The sequence below is a fragment of the Bactrocera tryoni genome, chromosome 2 (genome assembly GCF_016617805.1).
Source record: "Bactrocera tryoni isolate S06 chromosome 2, CSIRO_BtryS06_freeze2, whole genome shotgun sequence".
Taxonomy (NCBI): Eukaryota; Metazoa; Arthropoda; class Insecta; order Diptera; family Tephritidae; genus Bactrocera; species Bactrocera tryoni.
Window position 1 is genome coordinate 79599300 of NC_052500.1, and position 13717 is coordinate 79613016.

Consider the following 13717-nt stretch of genomic DNA (forward strand, 5'->3'; position numbering starts at 1 on the left):
TACTATTTTCGTTCCAATACCATGTAAAATAGATTAGAATTAATATGAGACATAAAGGTGTCCAGTTTTGTACTACGTACATATGTGTGTGTACCTAACTGTTGTTTGTGTCAGCTAAAGCTAATTGAAATGGATATATATATATATGTATATATATACATATATGTATATATATAAATGGTCAGGATGAAGTAAAGTGACGAGTTGAATTTCGGGCGAGTCCGTCTGGCTGAGCATGATGTAACTTGAGTATAATTGTAGATATCGTAAAGAAACCTGGTGCACGTGTTCCTCGGCAAAAAAAAGTGAGTATGAGTTCGTAGCTAGGCGCAATCGGACCACTGCCACGCCCACAAAACCACATTAAACAAAAATCTAAAAAGTGTCATAGAACTGTAATTTGACAAAGAGCATCGTAATAGCTAGAAAACCTGTGGGATAATATGTTTGAAAAAGTGGGCGTGGCTCGCCCTCTAAGCTAATGTAACATCTCCTAAGCCACTTAAACTACAAAAACTAAATTCGCTCAGAGCAAGTATTAGTTATAAGAACTCTTATCGACAGTGTGAAAATACGAGAAACCTAGTAACACTCCGCCGACTCCTTATATAACTGTTTTGCTAGAAACTACTGAAAACTTACCCTTACTAGGTTACACCCTTAGCTAACCCTGCCTTACTTGCTTGCAAAAATACTCAGAAATAATTGTAAACAGCACTTTATGATTCTAGGAAATATTTCCAATGTAATTATACATTTTGCAACAACTAGAAGGCTAAATGTTGGAACCGAATTTGCAGACAATTGTTTGAAATTTCACCAGCTAGAATGGATTACATTACATTAGAAATGTGAGACTTCGAGGAACCTGATGTACCGACAGGCGGACATAGGTAAATCGACTCAGCTCACCTCACGCTGATCACTTATATATGTATATGTACTATATACCTTATAGAGAATTCGGCGTTTCCTTCTGAATGTTACAAACTTCACGTAAATTCACATAATATACCCTGTTCAGTGCAAACTTTATGTGAGGATGCCAAATACAGCTCAGTGTTGACCAGTTGGCAATTTCAAGCAACAAAAATTGCCTGTCGGGATGTTACTACGGAGAGTTCGCCCCCTTCCCCCTCCTCCAAAGTTAAAAGTTATTTTCATCATGAGTAACACTCCTCGAAGAAAAGGACTTTGAGTTGCAAGAACAAAACTATATAGTTACCCCTCTAAACTCTACTCTGGATCCGCCCCTGAGTCAGAGTTAGGTTCTGAAGAGAATTTTAACTAATAGAAACTTGGATACTGCTGTGGGCAAAAAAAGGTAAGACTTTTTGATTTAAATTGCCCACGAAAAGCCATTCATCGAAATGTTTTTTCTTAGCTTGACACTTCTGTCAGTGACATCTGTGCCAAATTTCGCATCACAACAATCATTAGTGTTTAATATACGCTTTTCTTTCTGAAGTATATGAAGTGCATTCGCCGATTTTTACGATGAGAAGAAAGAAGTTCCATTAACTTTTGAGTGCGGAATCAAATATCTGGTGCCGAAAAAGCCCTTCGGTGATAATTGTTTGTCGCGAGGAAGTGGGTTGGATTGGTACAAATTCTTCAAAGAGGGTCGAGAAAGCGTGGACGATGAACCACGTACACGACGGCCATCACCATCAACTGATGATCAATATGTCAATAAAATAAGGGAATTGGTGTTTGAGAAATATAATTAATATTCAGAGATCTTATTGACATCATTGGAATATCAGGAGGCTCATTGAAAAGCATTATAAAAGATCATTTGGGCACGATTGGTTCCAAAAACCAAAGAGATCTCAAGTCGAAAAAAAACGTCAAAGGAGGTCAAAAATCAAGGTTATGTTTAAAGTTTTATTCGATTATCGAGATGTGGTACTCTTCGAATTCCTTCCGACCGGCCAAACCTTCCTTCCTTGCATCCTTGTTGACATACTATTTGGGTGTAGTGTGTTGTTTGCGCGAAGCTGTTCGAAAAAGAGGTCGGGATTATGGCACAAATGAGTTACACATTAAGAAAACCAACAAGCGTGGACCAGCACTAGTAGCAAAAGGAACTAAGTATCAGAGGACTAATCGAGGCATAGTTCGATATGTTGCATTAAATTCAGTATTAATTAATTATAATGAAGTTTTTGGAATATTTTAGAATATTAATGATATACTTGTTTTATAGCCTCGATTATAATACAATTTCACACTCTCTATAATTACAAAAGGTGAAATTTTGTTGCAAGCAAAATATATGTTTTTTTACCAGTATATAACAATTGAAAAGTGATGGCCCCGACAAATAGCTTTATTGGAGCGCTTAAAAGACGAAATCGCTGACAATCGTCCGCATTTGAAGAAAAAGAAAGTGCTGTTTCGCTATGACAATGCACCGTACTAAAACTGAAAATTAATCTATGAATTGTGTTTCGAATTGCTTCCGCATCTACCGTATGCTCCAGATCTGGCTGTCAGCGACTATTTCATGTTCTCAGATCTCAAAAGAATACTCGCTGGGAAGAAATTTTCGTCTAATACAGAAGTGATCGCCTATTTGAGGCCTATTTTGAAACAGAGGTCAATACTATAAAAATGGTATCGAAAAGTTGGAGGGTCGCTATAATCAGTGTATCACCTTTGAAGGGATCAATGTTGAAATGAAAACATGTGTTTTACTATGGTAGGCCGGGGACTTTTCAATTGCTTGTTACATATGTACATATATTTTCAAATACATAAATTAGCAATAAACATAAAACAAATAAAATATTTGCTTACCACTTACAAACTCACATAAAGAAATACATATCTACACAATTTCGCCTTAAAGCAAAACGAAATGCTAAAAGTTTTTTAAGCTTATGTTTGCTAAGCATCAGATAACTATATAAATATATATTTTATGCCTCACGAGTTTGTGCCACTGCTGCTGCTACGACAGCCTGGCGTGATTGTCAATGTCTGGCAGCGATTGCCCAGCTCGATACTCAGTTTATGACTTCTACATTGTTTACTTTTATTAATTCACGGGAACTTCGATAAAAGAAATATGAGAGCAATAAAAATTACTATGAAGGCACATACAAATAGCTATATGCATGAGCACGACGTGAGCGTGAGCAGAAGAGAGCGATAGGTTATATAATTTTATGTTAATGCAGTCACTGAGGCGAAATACTTTTGCAATGGATGTGCGGGGCCAAGTCGACAGTACCATTGGCGCCAAACATGGAAATTAAGTGAATATTTCAATAACAAATTAGTAAGACTTTTGAAAGTGACTTAAAGTGATTTCCTTAGTGAAGTTTACATATAGTAATAATTTGCAGCAATAGAGGTTAAACCATAAAGTAAAATTGAGTTATGTTTAAAGGTGTTGTCCCTAGAAAGAAAGAATGAAGTGTTAAATATTAATAAGTTGATATTAAAAACATTCGAATTCTGATGCAATTAGATCAATAAAACTTTTGTACTAGTCTATAGTGGTTTTCGTTTATAGTTTTTCAGTTGAGTCTTTTTTAAGGACCAGAAATAATTTACCTTCATGTAACGATCCTATCAACCTTGATACCTTTCTTACATCAATCTTAGATCTTAGCGGTACCACTCTCCCTGTTCCTCACTTTAATGTATTGAATTATCTGAAAATCTTTTCATGTGTTTCCAGAGACACCTGATTCTTCCTGATTCTTATTTTTGCTCCTAGAGTCTAAAATCTGTTAGTGTATTTAATACAATTTCTTCATAATTTTGTAATTTATGATTACCTTAGATATTTTCGACGGTCAACACTTAACCTTTTCCAGCTTGACATTTCAGAACAGTCATAACTTTGATTAAATATGTATCTTTCATGAATAGCCATAACCAGACCTTGAAAACCTTCGCATTTCTCGTATATTTTCCCAAATTTTCGGTAAAGAGCCTGATAATGGCGATCACATGATGTTTGTATACGCGAAAAGGGCATGCCAAACTCTAATCATGATCGGAAAAATAAATTGTATTATTAATAAGCCGATAATTGATCAAAATATAAGATACGCAATGAACAGAAAAAACAAGAGCACATTCAATATCTTCATGAATAAATTCGTAATCTGGGCTCTGGCTGAAAATTTTGAAAAAATTGGCGAGGACCCTAAATACGACAGAGACATTAAATTTTATCCCCGAAATGGTATAAGAGAGTGCTTTAAAGAAGCCGGTGTAAAAATTGGACAATGGATGTGGCATTGACCACTTTTAGGTAAAATCACATATCTCAGGACTTGCTTGACCGATTTCAACCAAATTCAGTACATAACATTCTTCCAATATTTTTATTTCACAGGGCGAAAACGAACTAAATAGGACTGCAACCACGCCTACTTCCCATAGAACGCAATTTTAAATTCCATTTGGTTCTTTCACTTCCCGGTTTACAAATCAAGAAGAAATTAATATAACGGAATAAAAATTTGCTCAAATTATCCCTTGAGAGTATTCCACCTTATGAGATAAAAGTGTTCAAATCCAAAAAAAGGCACTGTTGAAGCCTCTAGATAACAAATATTTGGCAAATATCGGTCAATGTGTGAGATATATAATTGAAATTCAGGAATATATTTTTCCTGACAATTGTATGTCGGTGTGCCAAAAATGGATTCAATCGTGTCAATACTTCTCTTAGTTTCCATATACGTAACACAACGATTTTCGAACTTCAAGGTGACTATATGCCACATATATCGGCCAGCAAGTGAGTTATCTCTATGAAAATGAGAGAGAGTGTTTTACTGATAACAGTAAGTCTCTGTGCCTAAAATGGTTAAAATTGGGCGAAAACTTGTGCTTGCCCCCATATAACAAACATATTACAACCGTGTGACTTTACTCCATATGATTGGTTATGATATGTACATACTTTAATGAATCTCAGAGAACATTTTATTAGTATGTTCTATTGACAAAAATAGATAAAGTCGTGTCGATACTACACCCAACTCCCATATACTACATATGTATGTATAATGATTAGTGATGATGATTGATTGAAACATTATAGACTCAAACTCCCAGAACCGGAGAAATATTTTTTAGTTATATTGTTATTCACCATAATTATAACACGGTTGCCAGACAGAATTTAAAAATCTCACGATGACTAGTTGAAACGTTTAGTACTGAGCTCTTGATTAAAATTATCAATGGATATTAACTTCATTTTAGACCATTCATATAACTGGTTATTTTTGAAAGAATTTGAAAACCTCACGATGACAAGTTAAAAAGTTTAATATTATCAATGTCATAGAAAATGATAGCGTAATAAAGTATACATTTTGAACACAAATGTATGTGCATGATCGCTTCGAACTTTCTGAAGTTTTCAAGATAAAAGTGTTCGGCACGAGATAAAATCACTGACAGAATAAAAATATTGAGTTTTTTTTGCAAAACGATAACACTCGCTCAGATAAAAGGTGACAGAATTTAATCAGTGCGTTGAAGAGGTCACTTTGTTTAGTTAGGTTAAGATCAAAAAAGTCAATATTTACATTCAGTTACGTTCAATGGAGCTTTTTCGAACATACTTTTAATTTTTGTTCGGAAACACAAGAAATGGTAAATAGCATAAAAGAAAGAAAAAGTTAACCAACACGTGTTATCAAAATTTTCAAAATGTCTAAGGCTAATGTCAGAGTGGAAGCGAGAAGAGATGCTATACGATGGCACTAACTACTTCTATTCACTCTGACATCCCATAACATCGGTCTTCGCTTGAAAAGCTATCGCTTCAGTTTTCGTATCGCTTCCACTCTGACACCAACCTAAGGCTTTGTATTTCTCAGTGTACATATGTAGTTATGTATGCACTCACAAAGCGTCAGTTCATTAATTTTTTATGTAAAATATAGTCAAATGGCATTTAGTGATAAGGTTTCAGGCGGCTTTATCAGGCCTTCGCTCCATTTTTTCAACGAGTGCGCCTAACACTTTGCTGACTACGCCAATGAAACATGAAGTAGATGCGAGTACATACAAACTTACCTATGTGCAGTTTATATGTTTCCAAGTTTTATGGCCAAACAACGGCACATAAAACAATGCAATAAATAAATATGAGACACAGCTGTTTCAGTGCTATGCACTCGAAAATATTGAAATTGGAGATTGTGGCTTCGCATATTTTTGTAAACGAACTAAAATTAAGTATAATTATTCGATTTCAGCTGATGGTTTAACGCCATAAAAGCATAAAATAAATTATCGATCGATAAGTTTAATATAAACCAGCTGTTTCATCTTAAACCAGAAGCATTCTTTGACACGTGACACGCTACCAGTTGCCGATAAGCAGTTAGGCTGATAGTTTATCACTTCAAGAAATATAAGGTGTGTTTTTGGGTATAATTGATATGTGTATGTACATAAGATAAGACACTTGCAATGTACTTGAGTCTGCTGTTTAGCTGTTTGTCACTTGTACTCAAAAATTATTCATTACTTTAGCGCTCTTTTTCATACGAAAATCTATTAAAGATGGCAATCGGTGTTTTATGTTTTCAAATTCGTCTCAACGCAACTTTATAGTCGGGAAGGTTCACTTATTGGAGAAAATAGTTATGCCAGTATGACAATACCACAGTGTTTCCAATGGAGGGCACATTCTACAGCTCTATGATAATATATATGACCTTAATATGATTCAACTGCAATACTAAAACCACATAAGTTCAGACATTTCGATTTACAGGTGTTGAAAAAATACTTTTTTTTGGTTAAGTTCATGGATCTTTTTGAATATATCTTCTGATCTCTAAAAATGTTTGTATCTTGATTCTTTTACTCAAATATCAATGGTCTAATTAAAAACGGCTTAGAAGTAACGTTCAAACAACGTTCTGCAAAGTAGTGAGGTATGCTTTTAAAATGCTCTTGACCTTTCACAAGATCTCAACCATTAATACTAATATAGTTGGTAAGATAAGTAGGTACTGAATTTGTTTGGAATCCTTTCAGTTGTGTTGATGAGAGTATCACTGTATGGTGACCAGATATCAGTACTGTACTCGAGTATTGGTAGAACTAGAGCACAATACGGGCTAATCAAGGGGTATATATTGAGGTGGTCCCTCAGCTCATGCAATGAGTCCCAAAACTTTGTAGGCCTGCAAGGTTATTCTGTCCAGGTGCCTCACAAAAGAGAGTTGGCGTTAATTAAAATCCATAGATCGATGATATACGCAATTTCTAGAAAATTCTTGCTATGATAACATGGTCAACAAAAATACCCTCGGACTCTTCCCCCCCATCACATGTTGATAAAATATTGCATTTTGCACCGAAGACGGTCAACGCAGTGGACGACCAAAAGAGGTTGTTACCAACGAAAACATCAAAAAAGTCCATAAACTAATTTTGGATGAACGTAAAGTGAAGTTGTTCGAGATAGCAGGCAGTGTAAACATATCAACTGAACGTGCACATCACATTACAATGGTAAGTCGGGGACCTTTCAATAGACCCGTTATTAGTCTGAAAGCGAGGATAGGAGACCACAGTACATTTTTTGGCATTGAGATTGAGCTTCAAGAGGATGGAAAGTTGGATTTCGAGCTAGTTCAGAAAACCTACAGATCATCGGACAGAGCAGATATTCAAACTGAATATTATTGACGATGTCTTTAACGAATATATATAAGAGAAATGGTTGTAAATGAAATCAGTGTGGCGTGAAACCCAGTCAGTGTAAGCTAACCTAACCAAATGAAGAGAGAGGTGATACGATCTCTGTGATCTCTGTCCACGTATATGGAATCAAGGGCCTTGAGCAGGCTTCTACAAATTGCTATGAAAATCAGGTGTTCTGGAGTTTTCGGTTCCATGTCGCAAAACTTGGATTTTACACAAAAGGCTATGCCCATATTGGACAGTGCCCAGTATAGGGAGCGACAAGGAGACGGAATTTGTCTCGGAGGAGGTGGATCACATCTCCAAACCTTGCTAGGTTGTAACCTCCCAACAGCAGGTTGGCGTGGCACATTCCTGTTGTCTGTTGCGCGTGCTGTTATCTCCTCACTTTCTTCTCCGTGCGCAGCATGCCTTATAGCCAAGAGGAACTTTATCCTTCTTTGTGAAGTTTATCCTCTTCGTAACGGCGTCTCTTGGAAGAAGGGCCAGTGATGTGAATAGTAAGTTTTTTTATAAATTCAGATAGGTTACAGTGAGATTCTTTCGATCCACCAAATCACAGTCACTTATTCAGCGATATCTACTAATCTTCTTATAATTGCTGCTTGGCGGAATTGATTTCTTAATCGAAATCTTTTAAGTTAAAAAAGCATTTATTTCTATATTTCCTCTTAAAAGTCGGGTAAATTTATGATTCTTACATATATACATATGTATATATAGTATGTCTAGTTAAAACTGTAATATTAGTAGATAATCAATTTCTAGAAATAGTATTTATTAAGAGGAAATTGGATTTCAAAAAAAAAATTACCGAAAATTATCAAACAACAATAAAATTAACTGCAAGTCAGACGAGCTTATCAGCCAGCTAATTCCCGGTCATACGTTTGTGACCGGGCACCCAGATGAGGCGTCATTATTCAGCCGTTCTCTATACTCCTGCTCCAGTAGCGATTTGATCTCATATGCAGAGGTTGCTTTAAGCGCCGCTTATCAGTCGCTAAGTACGGTTATATATTTGTTGCGATAGTTAAGTTGGAAGTTTATCTCTACGCACCGACTTATCGTAAAGACTTCTGCTTGAAAAATACTCGGTAAACTTCCCATAATTATAAAGAGTTTGGTGCGTGGTACTATGGCTCCTGCACCAATTCCCCTCGGCGTTTTCGAGCCGCTACCACTTGATTGCACTATCCCTAAGCAGTAGCTCGAGAGTGGAATCATTCCATTCAGTCTTACTGCTAAGAGTAACCTTGAATTTCTTGGTGAAGTTTACCTTCTTGGTAATACTGACACTTGGGAGAAGTGTATTACACCACTTAATTCCTTCATCCGCTGGGATGTGTTTACCTTACCTCTGCCACACCGTTCTGCTATCATCTAGACCATTATGTGTTTGGCTACATGACCGATTACTGGTGAAGTGGTGTGAGCTCAAGCATGCCTTTAAGTATTGCCGTCGGGTATGTGCGCATGGCACGTGGCATGCAGATGCATGCAAGTCGATGCAGCTTCGATAGTTGGAGCCCTACCGAAGTCTGTGCTGCTTTTGAGCCAAGCCACCCCCGATACGTGATTACAATCCTTGGCTTGAAGCCCCAGGATTCATCAGCTAATCGATTGCACACCATTTGTGCTTTAGTTGGTTGACTATGGTCGTGTATATACAGACAACGGACATAACGAAATTGACTAAGCTCGTCTCGTTGATCATTTATATAAACTTCTGTCTGACGTTTCCGTCTGGGGTATATAAACTTCGTGGAAAACTTTATATATTCTTTTCTGAGTATAAATATTGAATTAAATTTAGTTGCATTAACCTTTAATACTCAATAAGGCTCGCTAACTCCACTCATCTTAGGCGCAAAACTTCAAATACTTTAATGAAAGTTCTTTCAAACAAAATTTCTGCAATTCATTCCAAATTCTATGATTCAAGTATATTACTACTTTTGTATGTATAGCTATGTGTGTTTGTATATGTAGTTATTACACTAATGTTATACTCGGCTGATTGCCGGCGAAATCTCAATTCGGTCACCGTACATTTTGCGAAATTGCATGCTTCACTACGACGAGCAAATAAAAATTTCATTTGTTTACTATTTACTTTTCTGTGCGCCGGATATCAAAGCCAATATGTGTATTGACAAATGAGCATAGTAACTTGGCTGACATAACTAACACATTCGTATTTGCTTCACTGACTGACTGACTGGCCTAAATTCGGTTGCTTCACATTGTTCAAATTTCGTTGTGTATGTATGTATGTGTGATTATGTAAGAATTATGTGGATTACTGTTGAAAACTATTGTACTGGAAGGAGAGTGAGCTGAAGAAGAAGTCGGTTGAAATCAAAAGCAAAATTGTTGACATTACTATTGACACATATAAATAAACAAACTATGTACACATTTATATAGAATGTGAAAAATTTTGTGGTATGTTTGTTTCCTTCATTGTTGCCCGGAGCCGCTTATAATATCCTCTACGTAAAGTGAAATGTAAGGGTTTGATGATGTAAATGACATTTTAATGGATTTATAATTACTCGTAGAAAGTTGAATTAATTTACACCATCGAAAAATGTTGCAAATGCAAAATCATAAAATTTTTAAAAATACATACATAGGTTATGAAATACTTTGAGTCTTTTACTATATACATAAAATAGCCGTCTCCGCTTAGCTACGAAATAATGTACATGTGTAAGCAATAATTAAGTTATTCAGCAGAATTTAGTTCCCGTTAAAGTATCAAAATCAGTTGCTTTCTATAAATATTCGATTATACCACTCTATTCTATTGAATTTATACGAGTTGTTTATTAGATTCACCACTCGCTAAAGTATACCGTATCGTTAGGAGCTCAAATAATTGTGTATTAAACCACTGCTAGGCTCGCATCCGAACAGGGGCTATTATTCGAGTTTGAAGGCATCTCCGAAATTCTGATAGCTGTTTTTGGAGAAGAAAACTATCAGAATTAGATATCAAGTCTCCATTAAAACTTCACAAAAATCGTACGAAACATATCTAAGCCTTTAAGTCAATTCTACGTGCAGAGTTAATTAGAGGATATATGTATGTATTCTAATATTTTTCCGTACTGGATTTGAATAACTACACATTATTTGTAAGTAATAGGAATATTCTAACTTCGGCCAGTATGGAATGACATAGTAGCTGATATTTGCGCCCGAAGAAGCCATTAGTTCTAATCTTTTATCAAAAGCAGATTTCTGTATAAGATCAAAAATGAGCCTAATAAAAATGTAAAATTATATGATTTAAGGAAACATATTGTAGCTTGGCATTTTTTCTGGAATTTTTCAATAACTGAATTGAGAACTCTACATTGGAAAACATTTTAGCACATTAAATCAAGCTCCTTAATGGAGTAATTAGGAAGCCTTGAGTATGAAGTAAAAATTTTACTTCTACTTAAAGGAACCGAGTTATTTTGGGGCTTATGTATACAGAAATATACACATATGTATAAAAACCGTAATAAAAACTCCGACTCCGATAGTGAAAGCTTCGACTTCCCTTATAAATAAAACACGAATGCTAATAAAATGAGGCAGGCACGCCATGTTTGCTTCTAACTCAGAAAGAAATGTGTATGTTGTCACATTAGGGTGGTCAGAAAACATATCAAATGCACAATTTTTGTGGTGTTTTCTTCATGATGTTAAAGGATAAAACACACACAGCCCAAACTGAGTTCAGCAACTATAAAATTCGGCGTCACAAGAAAATGTTTTTTTTTATTAAAAAATTTACACTTCAGAATGGCTTAAAAATCGAAATTATTTCAAAAAATTTTATATTTGACAAATATGTCTAAGGATTTTCAGAAAAAAAATTTTCACTGACTCAGAAACAGTGTTATACAACCTAAAATGGAAAATAACTTAACATCACTTTTCATAAGATTACAGGCGAAGGAAAACGATTTAACAGGAACCACTCATATTGAAACAAAATTTGAGTTTTGGTCATAAAATGGTTATTATATCTGACAGGGATTCATTTTAGGTGACGATATACATAGATTAAGATATCAACATATGTACATACCTATATACATACATATGTATGTATTTCGGAACATACTAATTTTTGACATTTTTGACATTTTTAAGGACCAACCCTTCATTTTAGTTTGTTACGAATTTATAGAGCTATATATACCGTATTTGTTGTTGCCAATTTGAATAGTAAAGCAAGATCTAACATGTAGTCACACGTACACTAGTTGAAGGCACGAAACGTGAATGAGTACATATATTTTTATATGGCAAATGAAGTTTTCATCGACATCCTGTCGACCAGGCGTCACGTTTGGCCTAAATACCAGTGGAAGGTTTATATACTCATACACACTCATACAACGACATATGCGCCTATAGACTGGCGTCGTTGTGGGCCGCCTGGTGCCGAAGTTCTGGCGCGCAAATACACTCCCAAGCTTTTGGCTCATATTATTTCATACACGAACGATTAATGTAAACAGGACTCTAGCTAATGTGAGGCGCCTAATTTGATTATTTCGTTCAATTATGCTTTGGTGAGTATGCGTCGTTATTTTTGGATTTTAAGCAGTATTTTATAAATATTTATGTGTTTACAGTATGTACAGTAACCGTTTTTGTATTGATAAAGTTGTGTTTGACTGGGCTGGCGTATACGCCCGAATCTATGCTTCGAAATTTTGTGTTTTTTGTATACAATCAAAATATACTCGACGAAGCAGGTGTGTGAAGCAATAAAATAGGACACAGATGCACATACATATATACAAAGGCATGTGTACAATTACATCGATAAACATATTGTATATACATGAACAAACAGACGTATGTATGTATATATGTATGTTTCTCCGAAACACTTTTTTCAACTTTGTTGCATCCACACCTGTGTTTTATCAATAAAAAGTGTAAACTAAAACTGCGCGAATGAGTTTGGTAAACAATTTTGGTTATGCCACACGCAACTTTTGTGTACAAATACAAAGTTTATGATAGTAGAACACAGAGTAAAATGGCTTTGAGGCAACACAATGAATAATTTAATTAAGGTTTGAAAACAAAGTTTTTGGAATATTCTTTTTCACCAAAAAAGCTTTTCTGATGAAAATTTGTTTGACATTGAAAAGTATCGAAATGTCCATACATATGTATGTACATATGTGGTATGATAATATTTGCAGCCTTTGAGGGTCTTAAATAGCATTTAAAATTATCGTTTTGTTACCAAAGGTTCAACAAACAATGTCTTAAACATTCATTAAAACTTAATAAAACCCTTCATATGGTTATATCTTTTAATAATTTAATGTATAGCTAAATTTAGAACCGTAACCGACGAAAAGTTTTTCGGGGTCGGGTCTAAGTAACCGAAACGGACACGGATTTTTATCCACCCAAGGATTGTCAACCAGGCACCATGACTCAAAATTACTTCAGGAATTTTTCTGTCACTACAACAACAACTGTTTCCATCAAACGGAAACCGTTTTGCTAGTTCTTTCTAATCACGTTGCTCGATAAGTTTACACGGCAGCTAAATGCTATATTGGTCCAATAACGGCGTTTCGGACAAATGAGTAGCTTCTTGAGGAGAAAAGAACGTGTGCAAATTTTTAGAATGATATCTCAAATTCTGACGGGACTAGTACGTGTAGAGAGAAGAACAGGCGGACATGCCTAAACCGACTCAGATTGTCAAGCTAAACATTTATACATTTAGTAGATAGGGTCTCCGACTTTACCTTCTGCGTATTACAAACTTAATATACATATGTGTGTACATATGTATGTATGTATGTAGGTACCATGTTCAGGGTATAAAAAAAATATTATTTCGGTCACTGCCTTTTCCGATACTAAAAATTAAAATATTTAAAATGTTAAAAATAAAAGTGAAATATAAAAATTAATGAATATTAATTTTCTAGCGAACTTAAAATTTAATTAAATTATTTTTTAATTAATTTTTGTA

The 13717-nt window shown here is 35.1% G+C and overlaps 1 protein-coding gene across 2 annotated transcripts in view; it reads right to left on the reverse strand.

The window, feature by feature from the left end:
- Window positions 1–13717, reverse strand: part of LOC120767798 (non-lysosomal glucosylceramidase) — a 39297-nt gene that overhangs the window by 24503 nt on the left and 1077 nt on the right. The gene's annotated exons all lie outside the window — the stretch shown is intronic.